This window comes from Macaca nemestrina, chromosome 7, assembly GCF_043159975.1.
Source record: "Macaca nemestrina isolate mMacNem1 chromosome 7, mMacNem.hap1, whole genome shotgun sequence".
NCBI lineage: Eukaryota > Metazoa > Chordata > Mammalia > Primates > Cercopithecidae > Macaca > Macaca nemestrina.
In genome coordinates, this window is record NC_092131.1 from 95,188,448 (window position 1) to 95,208,249 (window position 19,802).

General features: G+C 40.1%; 1 protein-coding gene across 14 annotated transcripts in view; it reads left to right on the top strand.

Moving 5' to 3' along the window:
• The window catches only part of LOC112426266 (uncharacterized), a 152,502-nt gene that overhangs the window by 111,769 nt on the left and 20,931 nt on the right, over positions 1-19,802 (top strand). For 10 of the 14 annotated variants that reach the window (XR_011626100.1, XR_011626099.1, XR_011626101.1 and 7 more), the window contains one exon: positions 12,991-16,257. The gene's annotated coding sequence lies outside the window, so the exon portion shown is untranslated. The remainder of the gene's footprint in view (positions 1-12,990; positions 16,258-19,802) is intronic. The other 4 variants (XM_071100605.1, XM_071100608.1, XM_071100607.1 and 1 more) reach the window with 4 other exon arrangements.

The window sequence follows — 19,802 nt, forward strand, 5'->3', positions numbered from 1 at the left end:
GCATTAGAGAAGAATGCTGAATACACAGACTCCCTACTGCAGTCGCCAGTTTCCTTCTTCTGGAAAGAAGCTGGTGTCTTGGGGTCACTTATTAGCTGCTGGGTAGCCTGAGGCAAGTGTGCTCATGACTCTGAGCCTGACTCTGAGGACCACTCAACTGTTTGCCTTTCATCTCAAAAAGACAGAATTTCAGGCAATTTATGTGGCCCGTCACTGAAATGATCTTCCATTAGATTATAAGCTCCCTATATTCTTATTCCCTGAGCTTCCTTGTCACATAGGGTTAGCAGGAAACTGTGCCCCTTGGGACAGATGGATTACATAAAAGCCACCCTTTCTCTAGGCTGGTGTAGTGAGCACTGGAGTGCTGGCCTCAGTGGGAGGACAGTGTGGTGGTTTTCAGTTGCCCCTTCAACCGGCCTCCCATGTCTAGGCACAATCTACACCACTGTTTGTGGTGGCTCCGTGAGCCCTTAGCACAGCTAAGCCCAAAGTGCATAGTCAGCACATGTTTTCCAACTGAATTTATTACAGTCACTGTTGTGCATAAAATGATGGCATCATGTTTTCAAAGAGATTACTTTAGTCATTGGAAAAACAGAATAGAGAAATTATGGATAAAATGTAAAAAGTCACTGCAACAGTATTCTTTTGTGCTCTTAAAATGTTTCTTCTTTGAGTCCATCATGAGAAAGAATACAGTATTTCATTCCTTCTGGCTTTGCTGGCTATAAACCATTAAGGGTTTTGTGTGTTTTGTATTTGATTGGAGGATCCATGAACTACAGTTATGAGAAAAGCTTGGAGAAACTGAGGCAGGACAAATCATTAAAGAAGAATATTTAGACTGGATTCAGTGGTTCACACCTGTAATCCCAGCACTCTGGGAGCCTGAGGTGGGAAGATCACTTGAGGCCAGGAGTTCAAGACTAGCTTGAGCAACATAGTGAGACCCCATCTCTACAAAAAATAAAATAAAAAAAAAATTAAAAAATTTACATGTATGGGATTCCCCAGGATTAGGTAAGGTAGCTGAAATACAGAAACCAAGAAAAGCTCACAGAAAATGTTAGTTGTGATATAGAATATTGGTTTGAACTATTTTGTCTTCTACTTATTCTTCAAAGGTGGTCTCGATGGTAAAAGTAAAATCCTTAATAAATGGAAGAGCTGTATAGTCTTCTGTTTTGGATTTTTGGTTTGTCCCATTTTGTGGTAGTATCATAGGGAAATCTTTAGAATGCAGATCTTGTTTACTTGCCACTTCTCCCCCTTGATCTACTGGACTTTTGACCACTTCACCTACAAAGAGGAAACTCTCAGAAGGAGGTGGGATGCAAGCTATTTTCATAGATTTTATCCTCCAAACCACTTCCAAAGTGGTTAAGTGCTTTTTCTAAGAAGCAGAGAGTAGAAATGTCCATAAAGAAAAAAATAGCAGGATCTGCTTTTATGTTTAAAAAGTGGGGCTGGACATGGTGGCTCATGCCTGTAATCCCAGCACTTTGAGAGGCCGAGGAGGGCAGATCTCTTGAGCTCAGGAGTTCAAGACCAACCTGGGCAACACGGCAAAACCTTGTCTCTACCAAAAATACAAAACAATTATGGGGCATGGTGGCATGCACCTGTGGTCCCAGCTACCCGGGAGGCTGAGATGGGAGGATATCTTGAGCTCAGGAGGCAGAGAGGTTGCAGTGAGCTGAGATCACACCACTGCACTCCAGCCTGGGCAACAGAGTGAGACCTCATCTCAAAAAAGGAGGGTGAAGTGGGTAAAGTGCAAACTGAAAACAGGAATTTCCCTGGAAATGAAGTGACTGCCTTGAGTCAGATGCTAGGGATTAGATTTGTCCCTCCTAGGAGGGTTGCTGAAGTCCTTCATCTCTTAGCCTGGCTTGAAATGATTTTCAATTTGAATCTAGAAAGTGTAGAATCTGTCACTGGGCAGAACAAGGGGCACATGGCTTTTCAACCACAGGACTATTTCACAAATTCATATTCTTTTCTCTTCATTTTGACTCTTTTTTTGTCCCCCCTGCTCATTTTATTTCCCCTTGAATTTGTATTAAATTCGTTACCTGCTCTTAAGGGAGAGACGTTCTCAAGAGTGGGGAAGACGCTACCAATAAAAAAGTTGGCGAGGGGAAGAAGTCACTCTTGGTGCATTGAACTAAACTATAGTTTATCTCAAATTACTTCCCCCTTTTTGGAGAACAATATACTTTTCTCCTCCAGGAAGCTTAACGTCTCGAAGGCCTTTATTAACTTGATCTTTGGGAATAGTGTTTTAATTTTTCCATAATCATCATGCAAATTGATCATGATAATCTCTGGAAAGGAAAATAAGTGAACCAATGGCCTCATTAACTTCAGTGCTAGGGGGACCCACATTCCTGAGAGCTAGTGCCTTTACCCCATGGTGGCCCAGGACTTCATTGTGTATGACTTGGCCCATACCCAGTGGGAGCTGTGGATCATTCCCTGCCTGGCCTGTTTAAATTGCCTCATGCATTTTACTCCCTTACAAAATAATAGGGGAAAGGTTCCAACCTTACAAAAGAAATGTTGGCGTTCTACTCAGTTCTAAGCAGGACCTCCGACTGTCCTGTAACAGAACCATACTATTGATGCACATGTCTTTTCCAGAGTTTACCTTAATGACATCGAGGTCTCAAATTGCTAGACCTTGGGTGATAAATTGAGTCAGTCAGCATTAAAATGTATGGCTCAGATGCATAATTCTGAATGCTCTTCTGCTGAATTAGGAGGACTTTTTAAAGTGTGCTTTAATTTTAATTTCACAAGGACAATGGCAAAGACAAATAGATCTGTCCAAAATATACTTAGTAACAGATTTTTGAGTTGGTTATTAATTTTACATGAGTGGTTTCTCTTTTTGTTTTTATACACTATCAGATTCAGCAGAAATCAGAATCAAATGTGATACACTTTTATTGATTGCCTGCTATGTGTCAAGAAAGGTGTTGAATGTTTTCGAATGCTGTCTCATTTATCTTCATCTTACAGATGAGGAAAATGTGGTGTAAAGAGGTGAAATAGCCTGCTAGCTGGAGAGGGCGCAAAGTCATTTACAGATCTACCTCATCATTGACAAATTTTGGATGCAACCCTTTGAAAATTAATTTCTTCAGTGCTATGTACAGCTAATAACTGTTTCTCAGTAGACCTTGTCCTATCAGTGAGTAGAAAGGAAGTGCCTATAAGCCTTGGGGCACGGGGCACCATAAACCTCTGGGCGTGGATTGTCACTCAGTGGGTGTCCAGGACCATAGTTTGAGCACACCAGTGCCTTTCACTGGCTAGTCATATCTGTGGCCGAAAATTATCTCTTCCTCTTTTGGAGACAATTGTCTTCTAGGGAAGTACAGATGCAGGAAGATATGCACAAAGCTGGTGTTGGAAAGCAATAACCTAACAACAAGATGGGTTAGCCAAAGAAATCTGCCTCCTGAGACAGAGCAGGGCCACATGCACATCTCCTTCTGGAAAACCCCATTTATCTCAACTGCAGTGAGAAAATGGGTTATATGTTCTTTTAAGTCACTTCTACCTCTCTGGAGAAATTTTATATGAATATGCATCAACACCAACTACTTGTAAGCTATTACGTTAGAGTACAATAAAGTATACCTTTTATCAGTTTTGTTGAGTGTCTACTAAATGCTGGGAATTGTGCTAGGTGTTACAGTTCCAAAGACAAAAGGGCCTAATAATCTTGTAAGGAAGGTGGACTTATGAACAAACACCTGCAAAATTTAAGAAATGACCGGCAACAAGCACAAAGAATGACTTGAGGAAGGTGTTGGATAGGTAATGACACTGGGGCTTGGTCTTGAAGTTATTAGTAAGAGTTTCTTGGATGAAAAAGTTGGGGGAAATATATCCTATTTTGAGGAACTTCCTACTTAACTTGGCAAAACAAGAGTATGTTTTTGCCTTGAAAATAGCAATAAACATGGTGTCATTGGTTTAGGAAGGCTGTGCTCCATGGAGAAGAGCTGGTACTACATTTAATTTATCTTGTAGCATGGTGTTTTCTCAAACTATGCTTAGAAGAATACTGGTTCCTTGAGGTGCTGATTGGTGTTGACTGGAAATACAGGGAGCTTCTGAGGCCAAGTAATGTGGCAAACATTGGGGTAAGCCAGTTACCTGGGGTTAGCTTTCTGGTAGAACTTCTCAGAGTCTTTAATATGTTACTCTGCATCACATATTTTCAAGAGCTTACCCTGTACCTATTTGTCTTTCTCTTTTCATAGTGCACACAGGGTTTCATGGATCTCAACATAGAAAATGCTGCCTTAGGGTAGAGGCAGCTGCCAGCAGTCTTTAGAAAGTGAGTGTTTTCTATTTCAGAAAGGTAACACTGGGCACCTGGGAAGAAAAACTCCAACGGTGAGAAACTAGACTCAAGGCAACCTATAATGAAGCTGTTAAAATTTTCTAGGCAAAGGAAAATGACGGTCAAAATTAAGGCAGTGAAAATGGAAGGGAAGAGATAGAATTGAGAGATACTTAGGAAGTAGAATGGATACTCTATAACAACACGGATGGTGAATGAGAGAATAAAAATACTTGAAGGTGAATCCCAAGTTTCTAGTTGGGAAGCTTGGACAGAGAAGTGTTGGGTAGAAGATGAAAAACAATTTAATTTGGGACATACAGATAAAGATGGTCAACTCATAGCCAGCAGCAACTGGTGATACTAATGAAGCAAAGTATTTCCCTGACCCCTTCATGGGCGGGAACTGGAGTTCATGGGTGCTAGAACTAGCCGGCCACTTTGGCACTGGCAGGGGTGGACTCCACTCTCTTGGTCCTGCTGCATTTCACCCCTTGTTGGAGGGGGAGAACAGGTGAATGGGTGAGTGGGTGCAGGAGCCAGGGTGAGTGCTTTTGGGCACTGGCAAGAGCTAAACTTTGTGCGGGCCCTGCAGCAGCATCTAGGGGAGTGGCCACTACCTCTGTAGCTTCAGAAGAAGTGCTACCATGCTCTTTTAGCTTTCCCATCTGTGGATCGCTTAAGTGTTAACAGCCCAGTGGAAGGTCAGTGTGACAGCCTTTCGTACCTGCACTCGTGGCATCTGAATTCTTGTCTGGCATCCTGGAGTAATGAGGTCGCATGAACAAATTGGAAATGGTAAATGTGGGGGATTTTGTTGATGATGAGAGTGGCTCTTAGCTGGAAGGGGAGCTGAAAAGGGGAAAGAGCAGGAAGGTGAACTTCCCCTGGAGTCTGGTCATCCCCAGCTGGACTCGCTCCAAGGCTATGCTGTCAAGCTGTCCCTCTGAAGTCAAGCTGCTTCTCTCCAGTGTCCAACCATAGTCTCTGACATCCAGCTGCTTTTCCTCTCTCTGCTGGCTGAGCCTGGGGTTTTTAAGGGCATAGGATGGGGGATGGGGTGGACCATGGGTGGTTTTGGAAAAGGCAACATTCAAATGGGACAACATGGATTTTTACTCCCACTTTCTGCTGCGGTATTAGGCTTTGCAGCTTGAAGGTGGGATCCTTGCTTGGGACCTGCCCTCTTCTCCCCAGAGTTTCCCTGCCTCTGGTCCCTATCAATAATCTGCAGTTCAGGGAACAAATGAACTTATCCTTATCTTTCTGTGATGCTTCAAGTGACTCTATTATCTCGCAATGTCTTAGGGTCATCATAATTAACATCATGTTGTTTGACTGTAAATGTTTAACAATACAGGTTATAGAGAGCTGTGCTTAATGGAAAGCTGAACACAAATTATTCACTGAGTTACTAACATGTGCCTAGCACAACAATACTGGGTAAAGAAAAAGCAAGCAAACAAATAAACAAGGGAAAAATAAAAAGATGTATCCCTTGTTTAATTTTGTTATTATCTTAAGCCTAGAGAAGATATTATAAGTGGTCAGAATACCAATGTTAGGATTCTGACCTTTCACTTACTATGTGACCTAGGGCAAGATATATAACTTTTTAATGCTTGGGTTTTTTCATTTGTAAAATATTATTTGTAGACTATTAGTGTCTTTCTCATTAAGGAGTTATGAGGCTTAGCTAGGGTTAAACAAGATAAAACTATTTACTTCGTTCTGAAAGTATAAAATAAATTTCTTTAGGAAATAATGTATGCATTGTGATCTATTTAATAAGTTTCACTGTTACTTTATTTGGTTTCCAGGTAATACCAAATAATAATGTGTCTATTTGAATTGCAAAAATCAAGCTGGCTTGAATTAAAGAAGTGTGAAAAACTCCTAGGTTGGCAAAATATGTAACACTTCTATCAATTAAAAATAGCTAAAATGTGTTAAAAAATAATGAAAAGTTCATGCTTTAATTGAACTGGCTTTTTTCAAAAGCCTATATTTTTACGAAGCTTAATAAAACAAAAGTTGAAATGGTGCCCATTATGAAATCTGTGTTAATTGTTATTATTCCCATAAAGTTCAGATGACTAAAAAAATGCATACTACCTGCCTTTCATTTTCTCTGTATTTATTTTTCTGCATATATTCACCGTGGCAAACAGAGCATTTACTAAATTGAAAACTTCCTTTAAACACACTAGAAACTTTTGACACAAGATTGCTAGAATTATAGTGTATTTTTGTCAATCTAACAAAACTTCCTTCATTCTTCCCGATTTCAACTGCAAGACTGTTTCTCTACTTATCGCCAATACCGTCATCATCTTAAATATCATTGTGCTGGAAGGCATTGCAATATTAATTAAAAATACAGTCTAATTATTTACCCTAGTTGGTTCATACAAACCTCTTTGGTATAATCAGTGGACTCCCTTAAGGGGTTTCACGGTATTTCGGAGTGAAATAGAAAGGTTTGTTACTGACTTGCACTTGGCTCATGAGTGTAATTAAGTCTAACCTACAATTCACCTTTAGGTCACTAGATCAAATACAACTTATCTGGGCAATGTCCAAAGGTATGCGCTGATGTTGACTGAGTGCTGACAGGCGGCATACATAAATGAATGGAACTTTTAATTTACCCCCAGGCATCTCGGAGAACATTCCGGGTGTTTCACGGAGTCAGAGGGAAAGCAGAGGGCAGCCAAATAGGTCCTTCATTTTAGACAGTCCCCAGGACAAAGCAGCACAAACCAAGCTGAAAGAGCTGCTCAGATGGCTGAAGGCGTTTGGCGACAACCTCTTCCCACTTCTGGCCTTGGTGCTAATCTAAAGTTGCAGGACAACCTTTTCTAGCTGTTGGTGTTTTGCTACGAAGCCTCCTGGATGTGCCTGGGGCTCAGTCATCGGAGAGATTGCCTTCTCAAGTAAAGCAGTGAAGTGTTTCCAGGCCCAGCACAGTGCTCAGATCCAGGCTTCAAAACTATGTCCTTGGGCTCATCTGGCATAACAAGAGTTCAATTGATTTCTCAAGGAGACTCAAAGGGTCCATTTGTCTTTCTCACAGATGTGTTTTAGAAAGAGTGACAGTAAGGCCGGGTGCAGTGGCTCAGGCCTGTAATTCCAGAACTTTGTAAGGCTGAGGTGGGTGGATTGCTTGAGCCCCACAGTTTGAGACCAGCCTAGACAACAGAGTGGAACCCCATCTCTAATAGATATACACACACACACACACACACACACACAAAATATGTAATTTGTATATATAATTATAATATATTATATATTTAATATATGTAATAAATATAATGGCAGCATGTGCCTGTAGTCCTAGCTACTCAAGAACCTGAGGTGGGAGGATCACTTGAACCTGGAAGGTAGAGGTTGCAGTGAGCCGAGATCAAGCCACTGCACTCTAGCCTGGGCAACTGAGCAAGACCCTGTCTCAAACAAAAAATAAATAAATAAATAAAGGAATAAAATGTTCTTGACTCCCATTTTAAGACAAAAATCAGTGTCTGAAACCACTCAGTTTGAAACATTGAATTGCCTGGCCTAAGGAAGAAGAGAAATTCATAAGCAGCCCCATAAGGTCGTAAGAGCTTGGAAAATGGAAATCAGTGGTAAAAATACTTCTGAATATTGAAACTGATTAGAAATTATAGTGGCTCGGGCCAGGCATGGTGTCTTATGCCTGTAATCTCAGCACTTTGGGAGGCTGAGGTGGGCAGATCACTTGAGGCCAGGAATTCGAGACCAGCCTGGCCAACATGGCAGAACCCTGTCTCTACTAAAAATACAAAACTTAGCTGGGCATGGTGATGCACGCCTGTAATCCCAGCTACTTGGGAGGCTGAGGCACAAGAATTGAACCTGGGAGGCAGAGGTTGCAGTGAGCAGAGATGATGCCACTATACTCAAGCCTGGGCGACAGAGCAAGACTCTGTTTTAACAAAAACAAAAAGAAATTACAGTGGCTGAACTGTAAATTTCTTGGTGGATATTGTGGGAAATGAGAAGAAAATGGTAGTTTAGGCAACATATGGAAGGCTTTGAATATCTCGAGTGTTTTTTTGTTTTTTGTTTTTTTAAATATCCAAAGCCAGTGGTGTAGTTTTACCTGCATAAGCAACTCAACAGAAAGATTTCAATTAATCTAGAATTGAGTGGGAATAGGTATTTTGTATTATTTTTCCTAATTGAATTGAACTTAAAATTTTGGCTAAGAATTCCAGGTAGAAATGGACTAATTATGTTTCATAATTCAACAGGTGTTTGCAGTCAGAAAGGTAAATCAAGATGCTGTAGGTTTACGTGAGGAAGATAGTAGATGGTGTCTCCCTTGGGGTGATCTGTGAAGAGGAAAAAGAATAAAGCAACCAGAGATTGTGGCCTTTGGGTTTCTGCCTGCTGAGAAATGACAAATAGAATCCCAGCCAGCTGGAAACTCTGATTCACAGACACAGGAGAGGTCATGTGAGATATAAAGTCAAACAGAAAGGGCTACATGTATAGTTGCTAAGTTTTATTTTAAAACTTGTTAATCTTGATATCGGGGGATAGAACTGGACTTCGGTGGAATCTGCTAGAAAGCATTCTAAAACAAATCACATCTGTTCCTGTGAATAAGCTGTCCATCCACCCATTCACTTAAAATAGTTATTGAGCTCCTACTATGTGCTAGTTATGAGATAAACAAAAGCAGACAGCCCCTGACCTCATGGAGCTTACAGTCAAATGAAGTGCCCAAGGACTTGCTATACAGTGGGAATGTGAGCAGAGTGTGAGGTGCAGAGAAGAGGTGGTCAATGGCCAGACCATACAGGCCCTTGGAGGCCGGGGAAAATATTTTATTTTTAATATTAGAGGAAAGGAGGACCCATTGACTACTTAAAATTTTTTTTCTTTTCGTTGTATTCTGAAATGGAGTCTCGCTCTGCTGCTCAGGCTGGACTGCAGTGGTGCGATCTCAGCTCACTGCAACCTCCACCTCCTGGGTTCAAGTGATTCTCCTGCCACAGTCTCCCAAGTAGCTGGGACTATAGGCTTATGCTAGCATGCCCTGCTAATTGTATTTTTTTTTAGTAAAGGGAGAGTTTACTACGTTGGCCAGGCTGGTTTCGAACTCCTGACCTCAAGTGATCTGCCTCCCTTGGCCTCCCACATTGAAAACTTTTAAGTAGGGAAATTATATGATCAGGCAGACTAGTTTCTAGGTTTTTTGTTTGTTTGTTTGTTCGTTTGTTTTCCTCCTGCATCTTCATGGGATTTTTTTGGATGCCCAGTTTCTCCCTGCTGACCATGTAGATGCAGTTTTCTAATGACCTCAGAAAATTGACTAGGGTATGAAAGCTGTTGTGTTGATGAACTGCAGAAATGGAAAAGGATGAAGAGACCACATTTTTCAGTTTAGTTCGGACCCTCACCACTTTCCACTGTATCGCACCGTAGTTTCATTAGTTGGCCGGGGTCTGATGCTTGTCTTTCCTGCCAGACAAATTTTCTCAAACAATTGCTCATGGCATGGTCCTATCCAGAACTTCCACCAGGGCCCTAGGGCCACAGTGCCAGACCACCTTACCAGAGCAACTCAGGTCATCCATGGAATGGTTCCTGTTGGTCTTCTATATGTTATTGGCCATAAAGTTTGCAAAACATCACTTCTTAAACTCATTCAATGGATTGTCAGTTTAATGAGATGTTTACAGTTTCCCCATTAAAAAAAAAAATTGGCTGAGTTTGATAGCTTACACCTGTAATCCCAGCACTTTGGGAGGCCAAGGCAGGTGGATCACATAAGGTCAGGGGTTTGAGACCAGCTTGGCCAACATGGTGAAACCTTGTCTTTACTAAAAAATATATAAAAAATTAGGTGGACATGGTGGTGCGTGCCTGTAGTCCCAACTACTCAGGAGACTGAAGCACAAGAATCACTCGAACCTGGGAGGCGGAGGTTACAGTGAGCCAAGATCATGCCACTGCACTCCAGCCTGGACGACAGAACGAGACTCCATCTCAAAAAAAAAAAAAAAAAAAAAAAGAGGCAGGGGAGTCTATTAGTCAAATACATCAGGAAAACAAACCCGAAGTATAATATCCTCACTCTTCATGAGGCACTTAATGTACTTAGCCTCACTAAAGGCTCCAAGAAGTCCTGCAAAAATGTGATGAACTCAACACTTCCCAAGCATGATCAGTGTTAAACCCTTTTCTGCACCTAATCATGGTTACTTGGTTGAACAGTTTAGAAAACACTGCCCCAGTTCCCAGTTTAACCTCTTTGAACTTCTCTTGCTATGGCTCTGTTTATGCTGTTTCTCCCTTTTGAATGCCCAGTTTGGATGGCCTTTTGGATTCTCCCTTTGGGAAAAATCATCATTATCCCTGCTATCTTTCCAAGCTCATCCAACTGAGATGTCACCTCCTTTATGAAGCCCACTCCGATGATTCTAACTCAGATTGACATAGTTTTTCCTCTAACTCTTGAGGCACTTTTTTAGCTGGGCTATTTGGTGTTCGTTTACTACTACTTTATATTGTTCCTTTCACCATTTATGTTTATAATGGCATTCTTTTCATCTTTACTATGCGAAAACCAGCTTTAAAGTTTCTTGAAGGGATTGATGGTTCTAATTTTCAGGTTGGAAGGCAAAATCATGAAGAAATATGAGCTTTGGATCAAGACGGTTATTTCAGTCACATTTTGGTTAACCAGCTGCATGACTTTGGGCAAATTACCCAACTTCACTAAGCTTTAGCTTTCTTTTATCTGTAAAATGGGGACAATGAACTCTCCACCTCTTAGAGGTGTTGTGAAGAGTAAATGAGACTATGTACAGTGTCTGACACATTGTAAGCAATCCATACATGTCAGATGCTGTCATTATTGTTATTATCACATCAGTGACTAAGACTGTTACGAAAAAGGTCCCTTTTTTTGTTATAGTGACTGTACATGCCCAATATTCTGGGCAATCAAAATTCCTCAATATTCTGAATATTTTGGCATCCAAAGAGGCTCCCTCACTCTTTGCAAAGGCAGAGAGAGGTATGTTAGATATATTCATTGTCTAGCAAAGAATGGTCTTCATCCCAGAGACAGAGAGCCTGTTGCTGTGACTGCCACATTCACTGGATATTCTGGTCCATCCAGACTGTAATAGTGAATTTCACGTGCAAACACATAGTCCAGAGCATTCTGACTTCTGGTTCAATATAAGTGCTGTGTCTTTTTTTTTTTTTTTTCTTTTTCTGGCGACAGAGTCTCACTCTGGAGTGCAGTGGTGTGATCCTGGCTCACTGCAACCTCCACCTCCTGGGTTCAAGCGATTCTCCTGCCTTAGCCTCCCGAGTTTCTGGAATTACAGGCATGCACCACCATGGCCAGCTAATTTTTAAAAATCGTTTTAATTTTTTTAGTAGAGACAGGGTTTTACCATGTTGTCCAGGCTGGTCTTGAACTCCTGGCCTTAAGTGATCTGCCTGCCTTAGCCTCCCAAAGTGCTGGAATTACAGGCATGAGTCACCACACCTGGCCAAGTGCTGTGTCTTGCATTAAGACGTACTTGGTCCCTCCCTGTGGCTGGCTTGTCCACCTGGTATACCTGACCTGGACATCAGGGTACTTGTAGGTGTAAGTCAGTGACTGGGCAGATTCAGCCCTTTAGTTGATTTAGGTTAAATTTCGCTTGAATCCACGTGATTGTTTACAATAAAATAGTTCAGCAAAATAAAATGTCAAGAGTCCTTTTATATTTTGCATGATAAATATATACAAATCAAAGAAAAAGAACTTCTGTTTATTCACTAAATGTTTATTGAGTGACTACTATTTACTGGGCACAGTTATATGGCCGTTGTTATACAACAGTGTACAAAACACAGACATCCCTGTTGTAATGGAGCCGAATTCTGATGGGAGAAGAGAGAAATCAAACAAGGGAATGAACTAATATATTACATACCAAAAGGTGGTAAGTGCTGTGAAAAAATTAAAGCAGGACATGAAAGACAGAGAGTTGGGAAGGTCAGGGAAATCCTTTCTGTTACAATGACATTTGAGCACAGGCGTGAAGGAGAATCTGGGAAGTACGTGGGCTAAGGAAATTCTCAAAAGGTAAAGGATCATGTCACCTGATAGGCAAGAGAAGGAAGCTGAGATAAAGAAAAAGAGTGGTTTGAAGCTAGCTAAAAAACATGCCAGATTTTCTGGCCAAGTCAACAAGTCTTTTTGCAAAGGAATTCAAAAGCCATTGGTGGGCTTGAAGGAGAGGCACTACATTTGTGTTTTTGGAAGATTACTCTGGCAGTGCCAGGTGGAGAATGGGTTGAGGAGAGTGAAGTAGATCCAGAGGAAGAGGAAGAGGGAGGAGCTCAGGTGACTGATGGGTACTGTCATTTCCAGGCTGGCCACGCTGGAAGAGGAGTAGGCTTGCTGAGAAAGACGATCACTTAGGTCAGTTCTGGAAGGACAACATTGGGGCAGTCTGAGAGAGAGTCTCTCCAGTGCTGATGGGAGCAGTCAGTTGAAGTAGAACCTCCCTGGAGAGGTTTTTGTTTGTTTGTTTGTTTGTTTGTTTGTTTGTTTGTTTTGACAGAGTTTCTTTCTTGTTACCCAGGCTGGCATGCAATGGCATGATCTCAGCTTACTGCAACCTTCGCTTCCGGGGTTCAAGTGATTCTCCTGTCTTCGCCTCCCGAGTAGCTGGGATTACAGGTGTGGGCCACCACGCCCGGGCCCCTGGAGAGGTTTTAAAGCTGGTGGCTTCTGGATGGTGACTGGGGCCATAATGGGAGGGCATGGCATTATCAGGGAGCACCTTAGAGTGAAAAAGAAGATGACCGAAAATAGAGACGTAGGAAGGCTGAAGATCTAAGACCTGAAGGAAGAGCCAGAAAGGAGGCCAGAAGACACCCTGGAGCCTGTGAAAACCTGGAGGCTGCCCACCGGATAGCATGATGATCAAGACTACAGGTTCTGGTGTCCAACCCACCTGGCTTTGAATCCTGATTTCCCCACTAAAACTGACATGACTTTCGGTACTAAGTCTTGCAGGGTGATTGGGAGGGATTACATGTACCATGTTTAAAATCTTTAGCACTTTGTCTAGCTTGTAGTAGGTGCTCAGTAAAGTGGTACATGTGGAAAGGGATATGGAGAGGCACATGGATGGAAATGGAGATGGAGACAGAGACGGAGGTATTCTCTAAAAATGTTCAACTCGAAGTCCTTGGCAGCATTAACAGAAGGAGTGGCAGCATCTCAGCTAGCATGCCAGACTAGGATCTGCTGTAACTCTACACAGCCCAGAGCCTGTCATGCCCTTGGGTAATGTAATGAAAGGTGTTTTCCTCTCTTCAGAACAGGTGCTCAACTGATACAATTTAGAGTCTCAAATTCCAGAGCTTAATTGTTTGTTCTACATACAAGTTAGCCACGCTCAGAACACCTGTGGACTAAGTTCTTTTGATGCACCAAAGCCTGTCTTTTATTAAGCCCTTTGCGGGCAGTCAAAATAAGACCAAATGTCCATGTGTCGCTGCATAACCATGTGGACATGAAACAAGCCAGCCAGCGTGAGGACTGCACAGTAAGTGCTTAAAATAGCAAGTGAATCCTTAGGCTCTGGAAAATATGGTTACATGATTAATGTAACCAGAGTTAGAGATGAAATAACATTAAATATTTTACATATATAGAAACTTGCCTACACACACATAAAATTCCCTATTAGTTGTACTTGAGGTTTAGTCATGTTGAATCGATAAAAAATGATTTAGAGTGGATGGTTTTCAAAAGCTGGTTGTGCTTTCAGTCTCCCATAAAGAAGTTAAAATTAATTTTAATATGTTGATGGTGCTTATTGATGATAATATTCATAATAAATATCCATCGGAAAAATTCTCCGGCACATCTATGTGACAGAGAGGTCAAGAATGTTAATGACGATCAGGACTACAAAATGCAATCCAGTCAATTACTTTAATTAAATCTAAAACTACTTTATGTCTTCTCATTTATGGAGTAAACTGATAGTGGAGAAAAGGGCACCATCTTTATCTGGCTCATTATAGAGTCCAAAGATGCGGTCTCAGATTGTGTTTTAACATTTGTAGCTCTGATATCCTTGTGGAATATTTAAAGTAATTATGGGTCTTATGAGTAATGCTCCTGCTTCTATAAGAAGAAGAAAAGGTGGAGATTTCCCTTTGAATGCCGTTTTGTAGAAGCAGAGCTTTCTCTTCACAGACACTAATCTTGTATTTACAGACTGGGTTATATTTGGTAGAGCCAACATTCCAGGGTAAATGGTAGAAACGTCTACATTTCAGTGAATCCTTTTTAATTATATTGTTTGGGATCAGAAGAAAAAGAACACAGCTGTCTGAAGTTCTCCCTACCACAGAGGTTCAAGTGCTTATAACCCAGTCATCACAGCCATGCAACATGCCTTTTTATTAATTGTGGTGTCATACAAAAGTTGGCATCACCTATGTGTTTAGGTTATTAAACTGGGAGAATAGAAAGGTGAGTATTTTAGAAAATGAATCAATTAATGAATGAGCAATTCATTCAGTTTTTCCATGAATATTAATAGCATGTAGTGACTATTGTGTGTCATGTAATGTTACGGGCATCTGAACACAGCTGTAAACCACACAGACAAAATCCAGTCTGAACCTTAAGGGATTCACATTTTTGCTTGAAGGAAATGAGGAAACAACAAAAAAAGTAAACCGAGTTATATCAGATAAGGCAAAAACTATGCCAAAAACCCCCCAAACGAACACCAAAGCAGGATGATGGTAGGTTGACCAGCTTTTCCTAGTTTGCCCAGGGCTGCCCTGGTGTTAGCACAGAAAATCTTGTGTCTCAGGTAAGCCCTCAGTCCCAGGCAAACTGGGATGATTGGCCATCTTAGTAATGGGAAAGAGAGCAACTAAATGAGAATTTATTTTGGATGAGTGGTCAGGGAAGGCTTCTCTGGGGAGGTGATACTTGAGTTGGGATAATAGCAATGCAGGATCCAGAGCAGTGACTCACACCAGTAATTTCAGCACTTTGGGAGGCTGTAGTGGGAAGATCACTTGAGCTCACGAGTTTGAGATCAGCCTGGGCAACTTGGAGAAACCTTGTCTCTACCAAAAAATAATAATAATAATAATCAGGCATGGTTGTTACTGGGGAGGCTAAGGTTGGTAGATCCCCTGAGCCTGGAGAGGTCAAGGCTGCAGTGAGATGTGATAGCACCAAAGTGCTCCAGCCTGGGTGACAGCGTAAAACCCTGTCTCAAATAAATAAATGGAGCAATACAAAGGAGCTCCCTTCATATACCTGCAGATCCCTCAGGATGAGGTACATCTCCTGGTGGTCTTTCAAAAGAAGGGATTCATGCTTTGAGAAGAAGAATAAACATTTATGGAAAGTTATCTGTGAGCCAAACAGTGCAAATATGTTATCTCATTTAATTCCTATAGCCCCAAGTGGTAGGTAGGCTTTATTATTTCCATTTTACATGTTAGACATTAAGTGATAAATAATGTCTGAAGTCTTGAGGCTAATAGAAAATGGCAATAAGATCTTTCTCTGCTTGAATTCAAAGCCCACAGGAGGTAGTGTGAAAAGTGAGTTTTTGGGAAGAAAAACCACTTTCTGCTTGGAGAAGAGATGAAAATGGATTTTTCATTTATGGAGCTTAGGCTCTTGCTATACAGCCCATGAAACCTCCTCTAAACAGGACTGACTTGGACATTATCCTTTAACTACTCTAGATCTGACAGCCACGGGGCTAAGCAGCCTCTCTAAGATACCTCTTGAACTCAGGACTGCTTGTGGAAATAGAAAAGACTATGATGATGGGAACTGGAGTTTCTGCAAATCACAGGTAAGAGGGAAGGAATATAAATTTTTATCATTACTATGGTCCTACTTTATCTCTGGGTTAGTGCTGCATATGGATGAATGAGAGGCATGTATCTTTGTCTTATAATTTAGCTTTTGGGATGTGTGTGTTCTTTAAATCTTCTTAGAGAAGACCTCATGTATCATGTCTTTGGATTTTCCATTTCAGCTAACACAGATGCTTGCATGTAGAATGAAATTCATAAATATTTGTTGAAATTCAAATATTTGGAGGATCAGCATTGGCATACTGATGAAGTTAAGGTTTTGCTTTTAAAGTGATTTTTATAAGAGAATCTCTGAGGTGACTCACTCCTGGGTTTGATTAACAACTATTTTGGACTTTGAAAAAAAAATCCCTTGCCATAGTTACATATATATAGAGTTATATATATGTAGTTATATATATAGCTATATATATAGTTATATATATGTGTGTGTGTATATTTATGTGTGTGTATATGTGTGTGTGTGTGTGTGTGTGTGTGTGTATATATATATATATAAAATTATTATTCTTTAAAAGGCAAGGTCTCACTCTGTTGCCCAGGCTGGAGTGCCATGGTGTGATCACGGTGCTCATTGTAACTTTAAACTCCTAGGTTCAGGTGATCCTCCTGGCTTAGCCTCCGAAGTAGCTGGGACTACAGGTGTGCACCACCATACCTGGCTAATTAAAAAAAGTTTTTTTGTAAAGATGAAGCTCTCACTTTGTTACCCAGGCTGGTCTCAAACTCCTGGCCTCAAGCACTTGGATTACAGATGTGAACCATTGTGCCCAGTATCATAGTTATATTTTGACCCAACTCATGCCATGATGACAAACTCTGAAGGTATAAGCTTATTTAGCTTAAAATACAAAGACGTGAAAAAGCACTTTCGGAATGATAGAATGAGGACATTTTTAAAAAAACACCACTTCCTCATAAAAGCAATAAGAGCACTGGAAAAATAGCTAAAAGCAACTTTTTCAGAACTCTGAAAATTAATCAAAGGTTTTCAGTAATCTGAAGAGTGTTGATTCAAGAAAGGTAGCTGAATCTTGGTAAGAATAATAAGTGTTGTGATGTTTTAACTTGCCCTAGTCCCATTCCACCTCTCTCCAGTTCTGTAGTAACATTGAAAACTAACAGCCTCATAAATATGGTAGCCCTGAAAGTAAGCAGCCTAGCAACTACTGAAGGGGAGAAGTTCCATCTCCAGAAAACTGCCACTGTTTGACCTGTTTCACAGTTTGTCTTTGATATGACTCAGACTTAACTCTGTACAAATAGCCTTTTGCTAAACTATTTGTTGAAAACAGTCAATGGCAATTATTTAATGTGGCAGCTACCTGAGGTGATATTAACAGACGAGGCTACCAAGAGGCTGAGCAAAACATTTAAAAAGGAAAAACTAAAGAATGGTATGACCATAGAAGGGTTTGAAAAGCTCCAACATATTCCCAGGAATCTGGAATTCCACATGCAAGTTCAGGGCTATGCACCTGCTCCAGAAAAATCTGAGGAGATTCTGAGCACTCATCTGTGACTGACCTAAAGGTTCTGTGTAAGCAGGAAGTGAAGGCAGAGGCAGAATTCTCAATGACCTGACTAAGCATTGTAGATGCCCTTCCTCTTCCAGAACTTCTTACCGAAGCCTAGGGGACTCATTGTTTCATGTCATTTAAGAAAATCTCTGGGCTGGGTATGGTGGCTCATGACTACAATCCTACCTTTTGGGAGGCCAAGGCAGGAGGATCACTTGAGCTTAGGACTGTGAGACGAGCCTGGACAACTTGGTGAGATCCTGTGTCTTTAAAAAAAAAAAAAATGCTGGGTGTGGTGGTATGCCCCTATGATCCCATCTACTTGGAAGACTAGGCAGGAGGATCACCTGAGCCCAGGAAGTTGAGGTTGATGTGAACTGTATTTGTACCTTGTCTCGAAAAAAAAGAAAAGAAAAGAAAAAGAAAAAAAACCCCTCTGTCTAAGCATTAGCTAAGCACAGAGTTTCTAAACGGAGACTTTAGTGGCTATACATGACAAAGAATACAAATGTTACAGAATTAGTTTGGAAAAGTCACTGAACAAACAGCAGCAACAACAATAAACTTCAACAATAACAAACCTTGAAAGAATCTTCTTTCCAGAGTAGCCACATTATATAATTATATATATTTTTTATAATTTTATTTTATATTTATATTTTATATTATATATATATGTCCAGTTTTCAATAAATATGTATGAGATACACAAGGAAACAGGAAAAAGTAAAGTAAATAAAAATGGTACTTGAAGAAGTCCAGATGTTGGAATTACTATGCAAAAACTTTAAGTCAGCTACTATGAATAATTTTAAAAAAGGAAAGAAAAACATATTTAGAGAACTAAATGAAAGCATGAAAATAATACTTCACCAAATAGAGAATTTCAATGAATAGATAGAAATTATCAAAAAGAAAAATAGAAATCTAAAATCAAAAAATACAATAATTGAAATAAAAATTTGCTAGAGTTGCCCAACAGCAGATGCTAACCGACAGAAGAAAGAATCAGTGATCCTAAAGATAGTTCAACTGAGATTATCTAGTATCAGGAAGAAAAAGGAAAAAGAAATGAATAAAAATGAATCTATGGGACACTATCTAGTGTACTAAAATATATGCAATAATCACAGAAGAGGAGAGAAGAAAGGTTGAAAGTATATTTGAGAAAATAATGGCTGAAAACTTCCCAAACTTGATAAAAAATGTGAACTTGTACATTTAAAAATTTTAAAAACTCCAAGTAAAATTAACACAAATTGATCCACACCTGGATACATTATAAACTATCAAGACAGAGAAAATCTTGAAAGCAACAGAAGAATCATAGAGTCCACAGTAAGATTTAACAATTGACTTCTGATAAAAACCCATGAATATCAAAAGGCTACCGTTTACATATTCAAAAGGATGATAGAAGACTATTCATCAAGACTTCTATATTAAATGAAACTTTTCTCCAAATATAAAGGGTAAATAAAATCATTTCCAGAGTAGGAAAAACTGAGAGATTGCTACTAGCAGACCTGCCCTACAAGAACTACTAAAGAGAGAGTCCTTCAGGCTGAAATGAAAGGACATTAGAGAGTAACTGGTAAATGTACTACATAAGTAAATAAAAAATATAGTACAAATGTATTTTGTTTGTAAATCCTTTATTCTTTTATTTAAATACCTACTTCCTAAAGCAAGAATTATAAAACTGTGTTTATGGGCTTACACTGTGTAAAGATACAAGTTAATTGACAAAATTGCACAAAGGAGAGAGAAGAAATGGAACTATATCAAAACGAAATTTTAGTACTATTGAAATTAAGTTGGTAATAATTTCAACTAGATTGTTCTAAATTGGGTTGTTGATCATAATATATGGGGCAACGACTAAGAAAATTTTAGAAATGGTAAAACAAGCAGCAAGGATATTAAAACAATATACTATGCAATATATATAAAATAAGGCAATAATGGATGAATAGAGGAATCAAATATGGTATAAGATA